Raw genomic sequence first — 22,413 nt, 5'->3', positions numbered from 1 at the left:
TTACAGTTTTTTTTTTTTATTTGCCCAGTATTAAAAAATTAGGTGTCATCTGTACAACTAAACCAAAAACACAAATACGTCTTTTGGGGATTGCAATTGTATTTTCTGTCAACATTATGAGTAAATGTTGACAAATGACATAAATGCATAGAAACTGATTGATGTAACCATTCTGTGGGCTAACATATCGGCTCGTGCAGTACAACATCTGTTTGTCTGACTACAGTGTTATTAAAGATTATATGGTTGAGTTTAGGTAGTCAGCAGAACTTGGTTAAAGTCAGAGAAAGACTGTGTCTTGTTTAACAGAGAACAAATTCACAGCGATGTCAAACACAACATTTTTATTAAAATGTACAAGAAATGCAGTTTGTCCACTATTACCACCTGCATGCAACATATTTTCTAAATGTAGTGCTTCATCACTGACAAAGATCATCCTTCATGCATAAGATCATGCTTATGTTGCCATAAAAGCAATAACCTGAGCCTGACAAGCTCAGTGTGGGCTGTCCTAACATGTACAGCAACAGGATAAAAAGGTTACTTTGCGAACAACATGGCCTTGTTTCTTTTGCCAACGCGTTCACTGCTTTCAGTAGCAACAGAAAAAGTCGCTTTTTTGTCCATCTAACCATATTATTTTACTGCTGTTTAACTGAACTAATGGAGCTGCTAGTGTGGCTACAGGCAGTTATTCCTGATTTGGTGTCATGGACTATTATAACAGACATTACAGCTGCATTCACCTTCAATTTTGGATAAATGGTTTAGTTAACAACCTATCACCTCACCACTTGCATTGCTGTCCTGCTGGAATCTGCTTGCATGGATTTCTTTGTTGTTATTAATATTTGGCCACTACGGTAACAATTTTCATTATCTAACCTTAAATTAGATGTTAGGAGAATATTCTTGGCAGTAAAATATATGCACGTTCTGCCACGCTGGTGAAAACCATAATCTCTGTAGCATTGGAGTTTCCCCCCAAACCATATTTAGCCATGCATAATTTGGATGCTCGCATGGAACATAGGCTATAAAGCTGCAGCGTTTCTCCTGGTCACTTGCTCCCAGCTTCACAATAACTGTCTTATAAGTTATAATGGTTATGCCCTTGTTCTTAGATTCATAAAAGATTATTTTTATTGATCCCTGTGGGGAGACTGTGCCACTGTTGCAGTAAAGAAATGTGAACACGAAAAGAAATAAAGTAATTATTTAGAGTAAAAAACATATAAACAATTAAAAAAATGTACAATAGGTATAAAGACCTTACCATGTATATTAAAATGTAAATGTTCAGCAATTTTAACAGTAGGCTGTTAACGTGGAAAACATGAGAGAATCTGATTTCAACATTGAACATTTTTGGATTTTTAAAATCTATTTGTATATATTCTATGTAGTTATGTCTTGACTACTCACATAAATATTGATTTGTTGACTTGAAACAAAAGTAAGGCCATTAAAGCAACATGTTTGTAAATGCTTGTTGACATCGTCAAATCGAGTCCAATTATTTCTCCTTTCAGAGGGCTTTTAACAGCGTTTGTCAGAACAAGTCTCGGAGAAATAAGGGCACAAATGCAGAAAGAAGGGAGATGACTGTGCACATTAAAAGCACGGGCTTAGCATTGCCAAACAACCAGTGAATGTCTGCATTTGTTTCTATGCATGATTTAAAGCTTCCAGCAAGAGTGGGTGTGAACTGCTGTTTGGTTTAGTCTGGATGGGGAGGGTCGTGGTTGCTGCAGGCGTACAGCAAACAGCAACACCCCCTCCCTCTTGTCTGCCTGTCTCACTGTTGGTGTCTTGCTCTGTCTATGTCTCACAACCTCTCCATCTTTCTGTCTGTACCACCACTCAACAAGGGGATGATGACTTTGAATGTCATCCTCTCTTCTGTCTCTGTTCTCCCCTCTCTATACTGGGGGGGGGTATGAACAGGTGGGCTTCCTAATTTTCATAGCTCCTGATCTGGTAGACTTTGACACCAGTGAGATGAATGCTCTGTATTACACCTGTACCGTAGTGTCACACGTACTTTGTCACACATCCGAAAGAGTCAAGGTGAGATTTTTTTGGTTGAGTTTGTTATTCAGGAGGCTGCAGGAGGCACTGTATCAACAGCTGGGGCTTTTGGTACAAATCAGCATCACATCTCGTTCCTCATCCACTAAAGGGCTGTTCGTCCCGTTTGCTACTCATGTACAAAAATGTTCACTTTTTAATCTTTGTTACGGTTACCATCATAAGATTTAAACACATGGTCATTTATCTATCACACAGGTACTGTTCACACAGTGCTGTGTAGAGTCAACTTCAGCAGCCCTCTGACCTGAAGAGGGGTTCGATCGCCACGCTCCCATATGTGTGAATCTGTTGGTCAGCTGCTGTGTATCGGCTGCTGTGGAGTCTCCCGTCACGCTGCTCTGTTGCTGCAGGGTTTCCCTTCAAACTGTTTGGCATTCCTGCTGTTGGCTCAGGGCCAGCACTGGCAGGGTTTGTTCAGTTCATTTAACATAAACAACTCAAAATAAAAAGTCTCTCACTGGAGGAGGGTTGAAGAATCCTTCGAAAAGCCTAAAGTTCCCACAATTTAGAAGACTCTTTTTGTCCATCTCTCCCATCTAAGCGTGTCAAGCCATGACTCAGCTAATCAGTCTTTACTGATCCTTTACTGATGCCTGATGAGCCAGTCAGTCATATCATGAAAGGGATTACGACCTGGCCAGGTCCTTACTCAAGTCCGTCTTTGTAGAAAAGCGTCCATCTTAATTTGATATCAAATACTCACTTACGTGGACATGTTTGGGCATTTGAGTCCTGATTTTGCATTTAAAGCAATTCCTTTTTTACTAGTTGGCCTTCGTATACACACATTGGCTTTCAACCAATACTAGTTGGTATTGGCCTGAGCTTTTTATATGCTTAGTTTTATTTAAGAGCACTTGATCTCTGATTTGATTACTTGGATTTTCTTTTTTCTTTAATCCAAGTGCACTACAAAGAAATGACAAGAAAGAACCATCTTGATGGTGCTGATGTCAACTTACAGTAGCCAGGACTGATTACAAATCACATCAGTTTAGACCCACTTTGAACTGGGATGTTTAAAGACATGTAAACTGAACCTGCTCTGTGCTCAGTTTAAGGCAATTTGTCTTTTCTTTTTTTGTAGCTTTTTCTACCTTTCTGTTTAAGGATGTGGATTAGGTTGATAACCATTAACTAGATTTCACAATCTGAAAAATAATTTGTTTCTTATAAAAACCTCTCATTCATCCATTTTGCGGTCAGTCTTTCGTTTACTCTGCAATACTTTCCACATTAGTAATTCAGTACACAGTCGGTCATTTATTACCATTAAAATTTCCGGACCTCAAGCATTTGGGGCAAAATGTATGTAATATTAAGGTTTAGAAAAGTCTGAATTATCATGGGGTAGTGTATACCATCACACAAAGTAGTTGGGATTTGGATTTTCTTATAGGAATCAAAGCTCAAGTATTGAGCCTCTTTCCCAAAAGAAACAAAATTCACATGTTTTCACATGGGTTTATACACTTCTGAAAATAAATCTAATCTTCTTTAGACTTTAGACAGCAACTACTAAATGAATCCATAATGACTGTATTACATTGAGTCATGGAAGCATCATAATCGCTAAAAGCTGATTTAAGAGATTTCTACTGGTAATTGATGTAAATAAAAAGCTCATCTGTAATTCAAACCACAGTGTGATATCTGGTGGGGAGCAGGATTGCAGACAGTGTACATGGATATTTTACAGTATGCATAGTGTAAAGCTAATTGCAAGTGTTCATTTGAATTTGATTCCAGCTACGTGTAGCAAGTAAACAGAGCATAAGGCCACCGTGTGTTATTTGGAAACACCATCTGCGGAAGCCAGAGGTCATATTTCTTATGCATCCAAACATGTGGTAAAAAATGGCTAGGTAGAAGATTTTAACATCACGTATCATTAGGCCTTAATTAGTAAACTAGGCTTTAGGGACAATGCTTCACATCTGCCTAAGTTTGACACGCCTCGTTTCTGACACTTTATCAAGAAGAAGAAAGTTGGAGTGGCTGCCTGTCACTGTCACCGTATGGAAGCTGATTATTTGTGGATTAACAATGTAGTTTATGTTGGGATACAGCATCTGTCTCAGATTGCTGAATGGTTAGCTCCAGGTTAACCTGATGTGAGTCATCATTTATTCTCCTGATTAATTTAGCTGACATCAGAGGTTTGTGCTTCTAAATAATTGATCTAAATAATTGAGCATATATAACAAAAAATGAGTGGTTGCAGAAGATTATCGTTACTAGTGAAGCCGAATGGTTGTCACACAATTAAATTAAAAAATGACACAGTTAAATGTTGATCACCTGAATGCAGCAAATGTCTGTCAACAGGTGTAGTATAAATACACCTGTGTTTACTGATGAATCAGTATCCAGAGCCAAAAACTACAGCATGAAATAGAAACACTTTGAGCAACTCTGCAAAAAGGTTATTATTGGTAGTATTAAGTAGTATTAGTAGTTAGTGGACTAACAGAAGAACAACCAACCTTATGGGATAGTGACAAAAAAAAAAAGAACCACACCATGTTAACTCTCGGCTATGTATAAGGCTTGTGGAAGACACTGAAGTGAAGTGAAAAAGGTCATATGGTCTGAGACCAAAATTGAGCTTTGTGACCTTCAGACTAGACTAGAACCCAGGGAAATAGCCATTGTTGTTTATGAGCACCACAGTGGTCAAGGAACTAAAACACGTACGACATAAACCATGAAATCTCTGTCCAAAAGTTGGCAGAAAATTTGCCCAAGTGTAATGGCAACAGCTACAAGAAGCAAAACATGACATGAATCCCACTAAATCTGACATTCACTGTCCATTATAAATAATGGCAGACAAAATTTACATTACTCTTTGCTATATTACGTTTTCATATTTTAACTTGCACTGTTTTGATTAGATCACCCTGTAGTACCATCTTCTTCTGCAGTCGTTCAATGGCACCTGACCAGAAACTCAGTGCACCAGCTTTTGATCTTGAGCCAACTCCTAACATATAAATATATATAAATATATATTTAATAGTAGTTAATGGAAACAAATATAATGTTCTATTAAAATTAAAATTCTGTTATGCCTCTCAACTATACTTACTGTGCAATCAATTGAAATAAAAAATAGGCCACATTTCAATCGGGATAATAATTGTTTATCCAACTCAAGGACATCTTTGACATCACTGTGTCCTGACTCTTACCAAGAGACCTAATGTGACAGTGGCCTGTTGCATCTATGAAAACATGATTAAATTATTTAGAAACTCTCCTTAGCATCAGGTGTGGTCACGAACAGCAAAGAAATTGCACAGAACATCAACCAAAGTACATTTGGGTTTTGATGCCAACAATGGATCCCTGAAGGCTACTTTGGCTATAAGCATTTAATACAAAGTTTTCAATAATATCCATATTTTTGTAGTTCATACAAGAACAGAAAATGCCTGCATGATTAGCACCAGCGACCGCTGCTCAGCTCAGTTGCGTCTTCCATAATAGCAGAGGAGAAACCACCTAGTGCTCAGTGGGCCTACAACCATCACAGGGTCGCTCTTGTTGAGCAGAATGGACAGAGGAGTATCTAAAGGCTTATCACTGGCATTGTTTTACCCAGAATTCTTTTTGCCTGTGTTATGCTTGTCTCTCTCGCTCCCAATCCACATTTGGCATGGCTGGATAGTCATTTTGCCAGAAGAGAATTGGAAGAGATTGTGTGCAGCTCCTCAGTATGTTCTCCCTTTAAGTCTCCGGATGTGTGTGTGGAGCAGAGAAGCAGCTAAGCAACAGTCTAGAGAAAGGTAATTGCTTCCCAGTGAGGAGATGAATTAACATTCACTTGGCGGTGATGCTGTTTATTTCTCCATCTGGCCTTTCCACTCAACACTGAGGCCACATCGTTAGTGTGTGTGTGTGTGTGTGTGTGTGTATGTGTGTGTGTGTGTGTGTCTGTGTCTGTGTCTGTGTATGCGTGTGTGTGTGTGAGACAGCTTAGTGTTTTCTGTTTGTTTGTTTTTTGAATTCTGATGATATGTGGTTCTGGGAATGTGAATGTCCACAATATTATTCACCGTGAGACAGGAGTGTCCATCCAAAGTGAAGGAGAGTGGTTTCCCCTTGACTGACGTGTTGTTTGATGGGTATCTCTTACCATCATGCTTCAGTGCATCTGAGCGTATCTTGCCTCTAGATGCAGTCAAGAGAAAAGAACACATCCTGCAGAACTGACAGGGTTTATTCTTTTTACTGTCACAGCTACTTGTAAAACAAATATTCTTTGGTGACAATTTCAGTATTAATGATGTTCTTCAGTTTTGGGTAAATCACTACACAATAAAAATGAAATGCAGGTAACACCAAAATAGACTGACAGCTTATCTGAAGTTCATGGATATGGATATTTCTGTGGAGGCTGCCATTTGGGGAGAGCGGCAGTGTAACTTCTTACACACATTTCTAAAACATTTCCTTTACAGTGTGACTCCCTGTGACTGCTTCTTTCCAAGTGCCTCTGTCATTGCATGCTGCACGTTTGCAGCTTTACTACAAAAAAATCAACAGCAGAGGGAAACTGAAGCGAAATATTTTATTTTTCTGCCTCATCGGTAAGATTCAAACTGAGCGTGAGTTACGTAAGCGCTGCTAAATTTATCAATGCTCATTTTATGCAAAGCCTGAACTCCCAGGCGCAGTGCGTGTGTAGTATTCAGAATGGGAGGAAGGGTTTTGTTTTCCTTCAACCCACTAGATTTCTATTTTTGTGCTTGGAAAACAAAAATTTTAGAAAGGTTGAGCTAATTTTAGCGTTGTTTTCTTGAAGGAAACTGAGATTTGTGGCTTTTCAAAGCAGGCTTCATTCAGTTTACAGCTGTGGCTGCGTTCGGGATTACAGTCAAGAGTGAATGGCAGGCACATGCTACGTCTGCATATGCTTTCTCCTTCAGTCACTTCAGTGTATGTGCGCATCACTGAGGCTCAACAGATTCAGTTTGTTTTTTCGATGTGTATCTTCACTGAAAAATGTTGTGATTGTGCAGGAATCTGTCTATCTGTTCACTTTATTCACAGATAAGTCTCAAAGTTGTCACATTCAAAAGTGGTGAGTCCCAGTTTTCAGACAGGATCTTTGTAGACAAATACGGCAGCTTCCTTACTTTGTGATATGCTGTCTCTTCCATGAGACACACACAAACACGCAAATTTGTCCTACTACACTTGTGACAACCTCCTCTGACAACATGACCTTCTTAAAACCTAACCTGAAACCTTTTCTATTCCAAATCCATGCTTTAATCCCCATCCTAACCTAAATTTAATCCTAATTCTGTCAGGTGGCAGGTTATTTTCCCTTTCCAGCCAGAGACTTTGAGAAGTTTCTGTCACATTTGTGACAAAAAAAAACGACAGAAAGATTTTTTTCATCCATCCATCACACTGGGGGAACTGTAAAGCATGGATGGCCAGTCTATCACAAAGTCAAATACTGCGTAGAGAGAAAAACATTCACAGCACTTTGCAATTTACAGTTTGCACTTCAATTAATTTGATAAAAAAATTATAGTTTTTTTTTTTAGTTTTGCTTTGCATCTGTAATTTGTTGCATTATTTCCATTAACAGGACACTGACCTGGGAAATCCATCCATCTATTATCAGTAACCCCTTGTCCTGTTTAGGGGCTGTAGCCTGATCCAGCCATTACTGGGCAAGAGGCCTGGTGCATCAGTCTATCTCAGGGCCAACCTCCAATTAACCTAACGTGCATGTCTGTGGACTGTAGGAGCAAAGTCATGCAAGCAAGAGGAGAACATGCAAACATGTAACCGCCCCACCCAGGATGCCTGAAACTGTTGCTCTTCCCCACAGGATGCTATGGTCAAGTAGAACGCTAGTGTGTTGTGCCAAGACATGAATAAACAACTAAATGGTAACTAATTTTTCTAGTCATAATAATAACATTCACATGATTTTTATCCTTACCCTCACTGGGTAAGGATAAAAAGGTTTTCTTTTGAGGGTGTTTCTTATGTTGTTCAGTATCACATGTTGACTTGTTTTTGTTTTTGTTTTTTTGTTCTCCACTTGTCAAACAAGTTGCATTGACATCCTGCACACCATAAAAAGAAAGATAGTCCTCATGCTCCCTACAACAATTCAGTGACTCACCCCCCATAAGCCTACATCCACGCAGGTACCATTACAGTGTTACAGAGTTTTATGTATGTAACTCTTCCTTTTTCTCTTCAGCTCGGCTGATCTGTGTATTTCATATAATTCGAAGCATCACGCATCATTAAACGTTTGCAACACAATTAACATTCCCACGTTCAAACCGGGGGAGGGGAGCTCTGCTACAAGGAGCCACTGGATCCTGATCAAGCCTCTATGGTAGGGATATGTTTTTGCCACAGACCACACTGCCTGTTACCATGACAACAAACAGAAATTTCCCTTCATACACTTCACCCAAGTGCTTTTTAACAGTGAAACCATCTATCCCTCCCCTCTCCCCTGAAGTTGCTACCTGCGACCTTGCACTTTACACATTTACACATCTCCTGCAGACGAACAGAATTAGATCACATGACTAATTCAGATGTCGGCAAGATCATTGACTCATTTCTTCTCTCTTTTCAAGCGCTATCAATGTCAGAGCGAGCTACTTCGGCAGTGACTGAACAGCTGAAAACGAATAAAATGAGTTGCTATTTACAAACATGTCGGAGGGGGACCCTCTGCGACCACTTTGACCTGTCATATGTCAGGGTGTGAGGAAGCTGTGTAGGCTCCATCAGGCCTGCAGTGGACGAGGTAGCGAGTTGAAAAAGGACACATTCAACCACCTGTTTGGCGTTATGCACCACAGGAAACAAATTTCTTAACAAATAAACTCTTGTCCACCTTACCCTGGAGACAGTGGTGATGATGGGCAACTAAGATACACTGATGTGTAACGAGAGGCCTGAAAACGGGATGCCAGACCTCGGGCACTTTTAGACTTATGAACCCTTGACTTCCTTTCATTCTTACACCTTAAAATGGTCACAGTTGGGTGGAGAAGAAGCTCTATTCTGGGTGAAGTGTAGATCAGTGAATGAACAGTTGATCACTGCCATATATGCATAATGAATATGTAGGTTTATTAGCTCTTATTAAACCAAAAAGATGTCTGACAGTATCCAATATCTCACTCCTTGTAAAAAAGCTGTGAGAGGCTAAAAACATTTGGATTGAATTCACACTTAGGACAGATTTATCAGATTAACAGTGTTCTTGACGACCCAAACTGTGATTTCTTCTCACTTTGTCTGCATAAAGATTTGAAAGCTACAAGCTGCTTAAGCCTCCCGACTTCAAAGCAGCTGTTGGGTTGTGAGATTGTTTGATGTGAGCTGGTTGTATTGGGATTGTGGATTAGGATGTTTTATGTGTCTCTTGCTGTCCTTCCTGAATTGACCTTGTACTACAGTTTGTCAAGATGTTTACATTTTTGTGGCCTATCTACTTTCACATTGATATAGTTCTGTCCATCTGTCTGTCAGATATGCATGCACAATACAGCAATGTTGTACAATTCTATGTCTATTCTTGACAACACATCTATCCAGTGTCATTGACTGTCAAATTTCATAAATTAAGAGTGAAAGGAGTTCGCCAGGGGAGTAAGTCCAAGGTCAGTGCCACTAGATCTAAGTGCAGAGGCTGGTAAATGTTCCCCTGGGGAGGTCACTGGCCTGACTCATGCTGGATTCGTCTGGCAGAAGGCCTGCTGACATTTTCTGGATCTAAAAGAACAGTTTGCCTATAGCGGCGAGCACAATTGTTGCTGACAACTTTTCCATCCACTGGCTTGCGACAGGGGCGTTGTTTGTAAAGGAGCTGGCAGGTACTTTTTAGAATTTGGGTGATTGGGTTTCAGGTGCCAGTAACGTACAGTACTGACAGCAGAGTTGGGTTTCTATGCAGGAAACGGTGAACGCCAAATTCCCTGGCATGTATCTATGAGAGCACCTTCCCACCATGTGCAGAGATATTGTTCCGTGTCAGGTGTCTTCTTACACCTCTGAGTGATGGGGTCTTTTTCTGGAAGACAGTAGCACTAACAGAAGCAGTGACATGTTTGGGACTAACACAGCTGCGTGGTGGAACTCTGTCTTGTTTTCTTTCTTATCTCTTTCTTGCACTTATAATCAAAACACACATTATTCAATAAGAGTCAGGGCTCTTTGCTACTAACATTCAGATTCATGGCTAATAAACTCTTCAATCTGAGTAAGTTACCTACATTAAATGCACAATAAACATGTGCATACCACATACTCATAGTAACCACCTTATCGCAATATCAAATTCTGAACAGGTGTGGAAACAGTATAAACATTGTAGAACACCATGTTAGTCACTCTGGTAACATTGCTGGAACAACTTGTGTGCATGTTTCAACTGATCTCAGAAGGACTGGTGTGTTACATTATTTAATCACTTTGTTTACTAAAAACAAAAAACGCCCAGAGACCTTCATCACCATCATCATGCTGTGTGAGCTGCCTTTTAAACAGCAGACATTCAGGTGATTTCCAGTCAAGGTAATTAGTGTTGCACCTCAAAGGCATTCAGATACATGACAATCAATGAATCAGCGATAGAACAACAAATGGTAGGAATAAATGCACCGGAGGTAAATATGGAGTAAAACTTATTATGGATCCACCAGCTATATTTTTACACATAAAATCTCAACAGACTAAAACTGTATCATCACGTGTTAACAGTTAGAGCAGGGAAGGACTTGTGTAAATGTACAACTTTAGTCCTCATGCATACACCAAGAAGGCATGCAACATGCTGTTTAAAAGCTATGCTACATAATTGTGACCCTGAAGAGGAACAGACGACATTTAACATTTAAACATTTAAACAATTTCTTCATTGAGTGTCATCCTCCTCCATCAACAATGCGAGAACACACATGGAGTAAGAAACATCTTTTTGAGTTTGCCCTTGTGCATGCTGGGAGGTTTCCCCTCATTCCTACTTCTGAATGTTATAAATATAAACTCATGCATACCACCTTCAGCTTCTTTTAATTCAAATTAGGTAACACTTTGGTCACAGAAAAATCTTACATTTCTAAATGTACACTGGAAAAGAACATCATAGTAATAACTTCATTGCATGTGGAGTGCTCCCCCAAAATAAAATAACAAAACAAGCAACTAAGTCAGACGGGCTTATTTGTTGATATTCAAAGTTTATGTTTATGAAAGAACAACCACAGGAGCAAAACAGCCACTGACATGTTCTGCATCACTGCTTCTTGAGGTTCACTCACAATGACAAAGCAGTCATCTGAATGAGTGGGTCTGGGTGTGTGGCAAACATTTACTTCTTGTTAGTGTTTGCGGTTGCTCTGTGCATGTGTGTGTGTGCATGTGCTTCTGTGACTGTGTAGGATAGACCCTGTGTTCCCTATCTCATTTTGTGGAGACAGCTGTAAAGGGTGAACTACTATATATATCTTCAACGTTGGTCTAGTTTTCCTCACCCGTGACCTGATCCCACAGTCAAACATCGACCTTGCTCATTGTCACGCACAGCAAACTTATGATAAACTCCTAAACTCCTTTAGCACCTCCGTTTGTAGAGCATTAAAAGTAAAACTAGAATGCTTGTTTGTCGTTTTGTCTTTGGTCTGTCAAGGTTTTGTTGGAGGTGCGTCCTTGTTGGAATTGTGTTTTGTGGTGAAACAGAGCACAACTCCGACTGCAGTGTGTCTGTCATTGGATTGATGCATGAACTGGTGATCGTCCAAGAGTCAAGTAATTGCATCCCAACAGACCCATTTAAAATATTTAAACAGTGGCCAACATGAATGCCTTGGCTATCGAGTTTCAAAAGCAACCACAGTAAAAGCCCCCAGTGGTTGAAAATGTTCTCTCACTACGATCTGCAGCCCCTACCAAGACAGCAGATTCTGGATACAAGCAATGTACGTAAACAGTTCAACTAACAGCAATCAAGACTGTTGTAGTCAGGATGGGAAATATGTTGAGCTTGAGCAAAGTAGTTTCTATTCATGTGGACGCTGCCAAGAGCTGGACTGTGTGAACTTATCATTTTAGGCGCTTATTCATTAACTTATCCATCGTGTGATAAATTCGGGAAGGTGTCTGCCCCACATTTATTTTTCAGTGACCCCAAGCATTCAGCCAGCCTCATAGAAAACCGAATTCAGAGACAACAAAAACTCTGGCTACAGAGCTCTGATCGCAACATAATGGAGTCAGTATGGGATTACACGAGGAGACAGAAGACACTGTGGCCCGCTAAATCTACAGATGTTCTCAAACAGCAAACAAATACCTTGGAAAAGGGTGCACAAACAGACTTGGGAGAAATGTGGGAATCGTGGAAATCTTTAAAAAAAATGTACTCCAAATGATATGAGATTAATTAATTATTAAGTAATAGAAGATCCTCACGTTACTTTTTGTGCCTAAAAGTTTTTCTCAGTACTGTGCCTTTCTTGAAATTACCTCCTTGTTTCTGTATCTTGCTGCATTTGCTGTGTACTAAATTAATAACGCACAGAGTCTGAGAAGCAGCAAAAGAATAACCTGCTTCCACATCATGTTCTGGATGGTGATCCCACAATGTGAAACTGAGATTTGCTCAAAGCTATAATTTGTTGAATACGAAAACAGGAAATTCATGTAGAATTATCGTCTCCCTCATTTTAGTGTAGACTCACTATGGGTAATGATGGGTATGAGAAGTATGAATTTGTCAGCTGCTTCGTGCTCAGCAACACTGCCATTGCTTATAAAGTCATACTGAACACATTTGAATTGACAGTGAAAGCAGTTGCGTGCCCCCTAAACACTGATGATTCAAATAATTAGTAGGGAAGCCGACTTGCATTTTGTCAGTTGAATCACTATACTTTTTCTTTGTGTGTGTGTGTGTGTGTCTGTGTGTGTCATTGTACACAGAGCAACATGGGATGTTGTCTCAAGGTTAACTAACTACAGGCACAACTTATTTTTTCTTTGAGAAATGCTAGTGGACTCCTTGTTGAGCTGGTACAACCTCCTCTACTGCTTCACAGTTGAACATAACTGAGTCCATGAGAAAAGAAGCTCCACAGAAACATAGTTTTCCATGAGGGGGGCAAACCATTTAAATGGGAGTGTTGCAGGTAAAACATGAGACACAATTGCTGTTATTGGATTGCGGAGCAGTTGATCTGAGCAGCACTGGACCAAGGATCGAATAATATACAGTATGCTGCAGTTACTGGAGACAATATAATTGTGCTGAGCACAAGATAAATATTTAAAAAAGCACAAATGAAAAGTACATGACAATTAACTTACATTAGAAATAGCATTGTCAATGGGCACTGCATATTAGATTCATGTAAAAAGGACATCTTAAAATGTATATTTTCTGAATTTTTATTGAATATATTATATTTTTCTTTAATCAACATTGCACATATTCCATTTTCAATCACATCTCATATTGCTGTCTACAAAATGTTATGAATGTAGAAAATCCGGAAGTTGTAAGGTTTACAAAAACAAAACAAAACAAACAAACAAACAAAAACGAAAACAAAAAAAAGAGACTTAAGGTCAGAAGTGACAAGCTCCAAAGATACAGAGAGAGAGAGAAAGAGAATGATAGAGAAGGAGAGGAGCACCTTCAGGAAAAGAACATAAACATACCTTGGGTTAGCGATGCAATTTTCTCAAAACAAAGCATCATGCAGATTAAAAGCAAGGCTGGCCAAAACTCACATGGATATTTCTCAACACCCAGACTGTAGAAATATTTTACATGTTCATTAATAGCAACTGTCAGTTTTCCTTTTCTGATTGATTACGGTTTCCCTCCTTTGTTTTGAGTGACCAGGCAGTGACAAAGGAACAGTTTGAATATTACGCTTACATATACAGAAAGCACTAACATTAAAACAAACACACCATCCTGTCATCGCCCTCGTTCTAAAAACAGTTAGGTAGTTGCCATCTTGGAAGTCATTCGACATCACAGCAGCCATGTCTGTGCTGGCTGCATGTAGATGATTGACCTTTCTATAGGTGAGATGATTGTGAGGATCATGTGACTAATGTACCACCACCACATAAATGACAGAAAATGTGACCATGGTCTGACTGAACTGTACCTGCTTGTATAGGCACCTGATTATTATGGGCTTTAATCCCTTTCTTGCAATTCCACTTAGAAATCTATTCTTAATTTGTATGTTCTGTGTCATTCTTACACAGTGGCCGTCCTTCATCAAGCTCTTATGGAGTAACTTTCAGAAACTGCAAAATAAGGACCAACAGCTGATTCTCAGCTTCAAATGTCTGACCTAAATGCAGACAATAATGGGGGGAAAGGCCATTTTAACATTGTACACATAATTATACTTGCCTAATGATTCTTGGCCTATAAATCCGGAGGCTTGTTGAGGGGAAAAGTGCCATAACCCACATGCATTCTGCTGAAAGATCTGCTGTGATTTCCAAGTCACCATAGTAATTGGTCTGCACAGGCTGAAGTACACTGTTTGTAATCATCTTTTAATGCTCTGTGCTTCCATGTGGGTCTTTGGATTGTCAGCAGCATGTTAAATCATATTTTATCACACAAAAATCGCACTGGCCTAAAAATATGTGCAGATACACAAAACACAATTCAAGCAGCCACACTGTTGCATGTTAATCCAAGTGACAACATATATGGAACATATAAAACACAACCAACTATATTCTATTGTTTGTTGTTGCTCTATTGTGTATGTTGCCAAACTGATCAATGTGTTCGTCATATTTTGACAAATTGGTGAAAATGTTTTCTTCATCCACTTATATTTTGTCTGTTTATGTGTTTTCTTACACTGCAATGTGTTGAGCTGCAGTGGCACTGAGCATCAAACTGTTTATTACCAATAGTGACATAAAACACAACACTGCCACAAACACACTACAGAGCAGAGATTACGTGATACAATCTACACTTTTTACTTTTCTCTATCAAGGCTGCAGCTGCTGATTTTTTTGCTCTATGAACCTGGCTGTTAAAGTAGATGTGCTCAGGTTTTATGTGACAATCTCAAAATGATTCAGTTTACAATGATTCATAGCAATTTAAAAGCATTTATTGGTCACATTTCAGAAACTGAAACCAGAGGGTGCTTGAAGATCTGCCTATCAATTGTTATGTTGATTTGTTTAACCAACACGCTTTATAAACTATCCTCAAGAAAACTAAACGTTTTGTATGCTCATATTCACATGTCCAGTAGCTTGATGAATGAGGGCTGGTGTAATCAGAAGCATATTGAGCAGCCAGGAGAATCAGTCGGGAAGCAGGTATTTTCTCAGTGAACCTGGCAGCACTAAGCTCTCTGGTTATGTTTTTATGTTGGAGGACAGGTGCTCTGACCCCAACATGTGTGCATGTGACCAACCACATTTTTCACCACTCTGTTAGTTGTGTGGTCATCATTACATAGGTAGAAATGCTAATGCCCTCCGATTAGCACGGAAGCATATAATTCCTCTTCTTTGAGTGGCATAACATAGTCTCACAGCTTCTTTGCACTTTGATCCAGAAAGATAAAGCTATGCCAATATAACCAGGTTGACTTTAAAGTTTATACTAATGAAAACTATTACCATTTAATCAGTAACATAATGTCAGAAAGAATGTGCCATCTTTTAATTATGAACAAAATGGTAAGTTTAAGTACTGACCACTGAGTCGTTCTCACATCAAGTGAGAGGTGCAAACCCTGTTATTAACCGGGTCATTTGAGCTGACAGTAGCTCAATATACCTTTCATCAAACACATATGAATTCAGCAACACATTTTATTTGTCTCTTACATGAGACAATTTCCTATGGATGTGACCAGGCAAACACTGTAATCATTGTATTTGCAGCAAAAGCACTAATACGGTTCTGCAGGAGGCAGATGGTGCAAAACAACCTGAAATCCACTCAGTCACATAATATTCAGCACGAATACTAAACAAATACAATCTGCATCACTGTTCGACTGTTTTGCAGTGCTCCTCATAAGCCACCATGTTCTTAAGGTGATTAAGACATAAAATGAGTTTCCTGTGTTATCTAACACTGTGGATGTTACAGTAAATGCTACTTTTTTCTTTTTTCTCCTCAGACTAATGCATTATTTTTGTTTATGTCTGTCACACTGAGTTTTTTGGAAATGTCTATAGTGCTGCTTGGGTGCAGCATGAAGATACTGGGCTCAGTCAGGTTGTTCTGTTCCTTCTTTTGAGATGTTCCTTTTTAAATTAAATTCAAAACAGGAACAATAAATTCAGACCTGGAAATAGTATCTTTTGTGTCAACACATCTGCCCTGCTTATTATGGGCAAAGGTAGTCAGCGTTGATCCATTTTCCATATAGTTTGACTTCGGTTTATTTAAATTAAGAAAATGTATTTGGGGCACTCTCATCCTTTCACAAAAAAACTATTTTACTTGTGAATGGACTCTTCCTCTACTCTGGATAAGACTGACAGAGCACTGGGTTTAGAGGGTGAAGCCTAACAAACAACTGCTGATAACTGATCATAAATAAGAAGAAATTACAATTTAGTTCATTGGAATAACATAAAAAAAAATATTTTATCACTAATTCCTCATGCAGTTAAAGCTCTGTGATTAATGTCCGGATGTTTGGGGTGTTTACCTAGTTGTACAACAACAGACCACAAGAATAAGCAACATCCCGAAGCTCTTTTTGTACTGAAATTAAGAATTGGGCTACATTTACTGTGCAGTATGACAACTGCAAAGACTTCAGTATCTGATTGTGTTTTTTGGCAGTCAAATCTAGGAACAGTGAACAATGAATCTATACACTTGGCTGTTGTTTTGCCAGGCTTGTATGTGTGGTCAATGGGCTGTTTGTTTGTTTTTTAAAGAAATCCTTTGCTATTGATTAAGGGAGACATTCATCTTAAAGTTAATCTTGCCTAGTTGCTCTGTGGAGTAGAGAAGTCTCAGAGTTGTTAAGGCCTTACATGAATGGATGAGCTTCCATAGAAAAGCAGTTTCTCGCAATGTGCACACTGAGCTTTAGCTACTCCTAATGCATAATCCATCCCCAGGATACATTTTCTTGTGAATCAGGTCCATTCTTCTCTTAAATATGCTTTGTTATTTAACATCATAACTTGTTTAAACTGTGGGTGAATCTTCTCCTCCCCTGACCAGTAGCTATCCTGATGAGGAACATCATAAATGCAGCGTTGGGGGTTTCCAGCTCAGAGGTGATTGTAATTAAAATTTTCTCCTCTCACCTTGTTCTGTGTGTTATCTAATGTCCCCACACAGACTAACTGTTAACCTCTTTAACAGCTTCTTAAAATCTACTCACTGTGCTGAATCACAATAGTTATCACAAAACCTGATACTGCAGGTATTTTTAAAATCCACAGGAACAACTAGCAGTACTAAAGTGAAGGACGTTTGTTTAGTCCTCAGCATATTTTTCTACTCGTGACATGAAAGTGATGAATATCCATGATAACACCAGATAGAGGCTTTGTAATTTCTTCTCACTCAGCAAACATATATGAGAATATTCATTCGCTTTCAAAATCTGCCTATACACTTTTATTATTTTCATGTCTCATACATGATACTACACTATTGCCCTCCTGACGAAAGCAGATTTAAGTGAGGGCAGTGCAACTTGACATAATTGCAGCCACTAACCAAATAAATTATTTTAATTTGGAGACTGAGAAAATGGGTTACAGACTGCGTAGTTAAGCAGAATTCTTTCAGTCTCTATTTGTGCTAGTTTGTTCTGCTTGATTAGATATGATGGCCTCAAGGATCAATTCTCAGGCTGATCCTGTTCTTGTTGTCTCTATTAACCTGTGGGCGTGTTACTCTTTGGCTTACTGTCTCTTGTGCTGCATGTTAAAATACAGAGCTGTAGCTGAACACATCACTAGATTCATTTGTGTCTTACAAATGTATCAGTGTTGTTGCAGTGCAGCTTCTGGCCAGTATTGGATGTTCACATAATAGATCCGCATCTGGACTTGCTACATCCAACAGTCAGCATGAAATCTTCAGGCGGTGACTGTTGCCAAGTCAAAACTTCAGGCCAGAACTGAGGCATCTGCCATGAGAGCCCCTCAGGTTTGGAACGACTTGTGCTTCAGGCGCATAATCTGAGAAGCTCATTGTAATAAAATAACTTCTGAAAATATATTTCTACAGACAGATTATATTTTCATTTCCTTTACGTCCTAAAGACATTACAGGAAATCTGCTTATTCATTTTGTTACCAAGAGTAAAGGGATTAGGCTGGCAATTTTTTTGTATTTTATTTATTTTAAAACATCCCATATAAAGACTTTAATCAACTCATTGTAACTTCTGTAAAGCCCCTACATGATTTAGCTCATTCGTCTGTGGCATAGATCTCCATTTTTGTCCAAATGTTTTTTAAAACACATTAGTGAGCCACACCAATGCACTGGGACAAATGTGGTCAATGTTTGTTTTGTTTTTTGTTTTTTTCAAAATTAAAAATAGGGTACCAACAGCGATCACGTCTACAGTGTGTAAAATGAACCAGTGGCACATGCACGTGATCTACAGTATGGTTATGTGGGTTTACACTAGTTCACAAGCTTCTCACGCTACTCAACATCAATAACAACAGTAACTTAATGGTAATGTTGATACCAAATCATTGGAATTTTTACATGCAAAGTACATTCGCAGAGCAAATTACAACATCTATCATGAGACTTACAGTCAATGTAAACTAACACAGCAGAGGTCATGCTTATGTGCAGTGCGCTCTACAAATGTCTACTGGTCTTACTAATGTGTTTTTCCAATTTTCTTTAGACAACGGTGGAGGTATGCGGCACACACAAATGTGCTAAATCAGGTTCTGTCTCAGACGTTATGTTAAAAGCTGGAAACAGGGAAAGGGCTGGCCTTGCTCTGACTACCAGCACCTCGAAAGCTCACAGATGGATAATATTGTTGGTTTCTTTTTTAATTATTCATACTAACTATAAGGAAGTTGGAGGATCTGACTCTTTCTTGCCTGGGTGCAGTGGTGGTTGACAAAGTGGCTGATAAAATGCTCTTTTTTATAATGAGCATCTGTTTTAAGCTTTGTATTAATTCTGCCCACATTAAAGTGGCATCAATCTCTTCAACGAACTCCTGCTCGGGAAACTAATAAGTGTATTTACCCAAACGTTATTCTTTTTTCCATTTAAAAAAATGGGTGTGTGCTATTTAATAGCTATTTTTGCTATTTTTTTAAAAATCCGATATTATTTATGAATACTAATTGTTGAGTATTTTCTTTGTTGTTTACTTCTCTATTGTCAAATAATTTGATAACAAATGTGGGACTAGGACCATGTTTACGAATGTCATCATGGTGATGTGATGACCCCACATAATCTGTCAAGATAGGAAACATGATTTGTTTTGGTTCTCTTTGTCACTTTACAACTGACTAATAGGACTAATACTTCATCTTTACACTAACTTTATTTAAAGCTTTGCTTTATGTTCAGCTTACTTTTTATTTCTTCTTTTTCATTACTGCTTATTTTGTCTCCTAATGTTTTAGAGAAGCAACAATTTAACAGATTTGACAATCTCTAAGGTTTGTACTACACTAGTGATGATGGTAGAACTGCTGGTATACAGAAATTAAAGAATGTATTTGTATCTGCTCCTTTCCAAATAAAAAAAAATCCTCCCCTTGAGGAGTGAAATTGTGACATCTGTTTTTCTCTGACACTAATGGAATTTCTTGAACATTCAGTAAACACATTTTCTAAGGGATACTTACTGAGGTAATTACAGATACAAATTTGTAGAAAAAAGCAAGAATGTGAACTTTGGATTTAGTTTAAAAATGTAAACAAAAACAACATAAATATCCAGAGCTCTAAATTCAAGCTTTTAAGTGCCATTACATTTAGCACAGTATGTAAAGGATAATTTAAAGGAAAATGTAGGAAAATAAAACACTGTGTTCATAAAAATCTGTGATATAACTTATTACTACAAAATTAAATAAAAGTGGTGGATTAGTAAACATTTCTAATCAATTCACCCACGGGAAACATTGCAGATTGAACAGATGTACCAATATCTAATGCTTCTGTGAAAAAGCTGCACAAGTAACATCAGAAACGTTACGTTTTAACAACAAATGTAGGCATGATCAGGTGGATTTTCAATGGGAATGGTGTTTAAAAAAAGAAAAGAAAAACCTAAAATATGGCAATGAAAAATGTTGGTGCAGGATTCAGAACAATATGAAGGACATGAATGAATGAGGACAAAACGAACACGGGTGATTATGGTCGACGATCATAACAGTCAAAGAAAGTAAAAAGTCTCAAATTACTCTATCTGCAACACATCTTAGGACACAAGTATAAACGTCTGCTATGTACATTTTTTTCCTATTCAGTGTGCATCTATATCACAACAATTTCCAGAAGTCCACAACATACAATAAATCCAGGGATTCACCTTTGGTTATGTATTTATCAAGGCTAGGTTTAAAAAAATATAGAACACACGTCCATGTTACTTTTGCATACAGTTAAAGTCAAAGTGAAAACATATCAACAAAGCAGCTGGTCAGCTCTAAATTTGCATCTGAGAAAGAAACCTAAGGTATTTCATTTTTGCGTGGATGATTCTTGGGCGGAGAAAGCCCAGCGAGTTTCATCCGCTGTTTTTCTGTGAAAGAAAGTGAGTGTGGCAGATATTTATGATGGTGTTTATGTGCCTGACATCTTTGCTTTAGTGTAAGTGAACGTAATGTAAGAGGATATTCTTCCTCCTGATGTATTTCAGTGTGTTGCATTGAGTCAGTCAATATTTGTCTCACATTACTCTCCCAACCCTCTATACACTTTCTGAATGAGGATTTTCTCGTGTTATGACACAATGTGAATTGAAAGTTTGTTGCCAGCATTTGAGTGAGCAACTCAGGCCAGCCTTGTTTGGTTGACAGTATGAAACAAGATAAAAATAGATTAAGTCGTACTGCTGACTGCACATAAGCAGAGAGCAAACTCACCATTTATTAGTTACCGTTGACACCTAGGAAGCCCACCCAACTAAAACATAATGTTGACGTAACAACCAAACATTATCTCTATCATATTAAAATATTCACATCTGTTCCTTACAAGACACTTTTTAACAGGTAAAGAAAACATCTTTGAGCTTATGTATGTCTCTTCATCAATTCATACATCTGTATATGTGTAGTAATTAAGGCAATCATTTTGGGCCACGACTTACTCATTTTCCAACTCCAGTCTCAACCCTCGAGGGTTTGTTTACTGATGTCACATAGTAACTCTCAATGCCACTGTCCAGATGTTGGGTCCCGTCCAGTCGTTGTTGCTTTTCAGTATCCGCTCGTGCTTATGTTTTGCTTGTTCTCTGCAATTTCAAGTGGGGGATCCTCCCTCTCCCTGTAACTGGCAGCGCTGCAAAAGACAAAAAGAAACAGGAAATGGATGCAGTTCTATCATCATGAAGAGATGAGAAGATGGAGCAATTTGCCCAAATGCAGATACTGTGCATATTTTCCTTGCCCACCCAGAGGTTGGGCAAGACGCATCCCACTACAGATATTCATCAGGGTCATTAAGCAGCAACTCCTTCTGAAGTACTTATGACTTATGCTTTGCACATTAAAATCCTACTTACGTGCATTTTTTGTTACATAATACACAGAGACACGTACTTTCTCAATATAATGTTAAATTGTTGTTAATTTGTCTTTTTTCTTTCTAACTGTATCATGTTCATTCCTTTTCTCTTTACTGAAAAAATATTTGCATTTGGAAATAAATGTTGTTTTAATGGCTGCAACATTTCATTAAATGTAAATATGTTTGGGAGGAATGAAGTTCCTTTTTAATTCCGTCTAATAGTTTTTCCAACGGAGGCTATACATGCACATATTATAAATCACTTCGAACAAAGCAACTTTGTGAAATATGTAATGCTAAACAACAACCGATATGGTGTAACATCTCCAAAGAAACACACAAAGTCTATGCAGTGAAAGCAACCTACCTACTGTGTTAGCATTTACTATACGAGATGTACTGTATGACAAGCTGATAGAAGTGTTCATTGTATTAATTGTATACTACTACTACTACTACTCTCCTTTATTGCATAGTAAAAAAAATGTAAGTAATTTTATGACAATATTCCCAGTTACTACAAAGCTGAGTTATATTCA

The 22,413-nt window shown here is 38.4% G+C and overlaps 1 protein-coding gene across 1 annotated transcript in view; it reads right to left on the bottom strand.

Annotated features, from left to right (window-relative positions):
• Positions 1–21,455: 21,455 nt before the first annotated feature.
• The window catches only part of kcna4 (potassium voltage-gated channel, shaker-related subfamily, member 4), a 38,916-nt gene continuing 37,958 nt past the window's right edge, over positions 21,456–22,413 (bottom strand). Inside the window, exon 2 of the mRNA XM_067495697.1 lies at positions 21,456–21,646. The gene's annotated coding sequence lies outside the window, so the exon portion shown is untranslated. The remainder of the gene's footprint in view (positions 21,647–22,413) is intronic.

Source organism: Channa argus, chromosome 2 (assembly GCF_033026475.1).
Source record: "Channa argus isolate prfri chromosome 2, Channa argus male v1.0, whole genome shotgun sequence".
NCBI classification, from domain to species: domain Eukaryota; kingdom Metazoa; phylum Chordata; class Actinopteri; order Anabantiformes; family Channidae; genus Channa; species Channa argus.
This window is presented reverse-complemented; position numbering and strand designations above follow the sequence as displayed.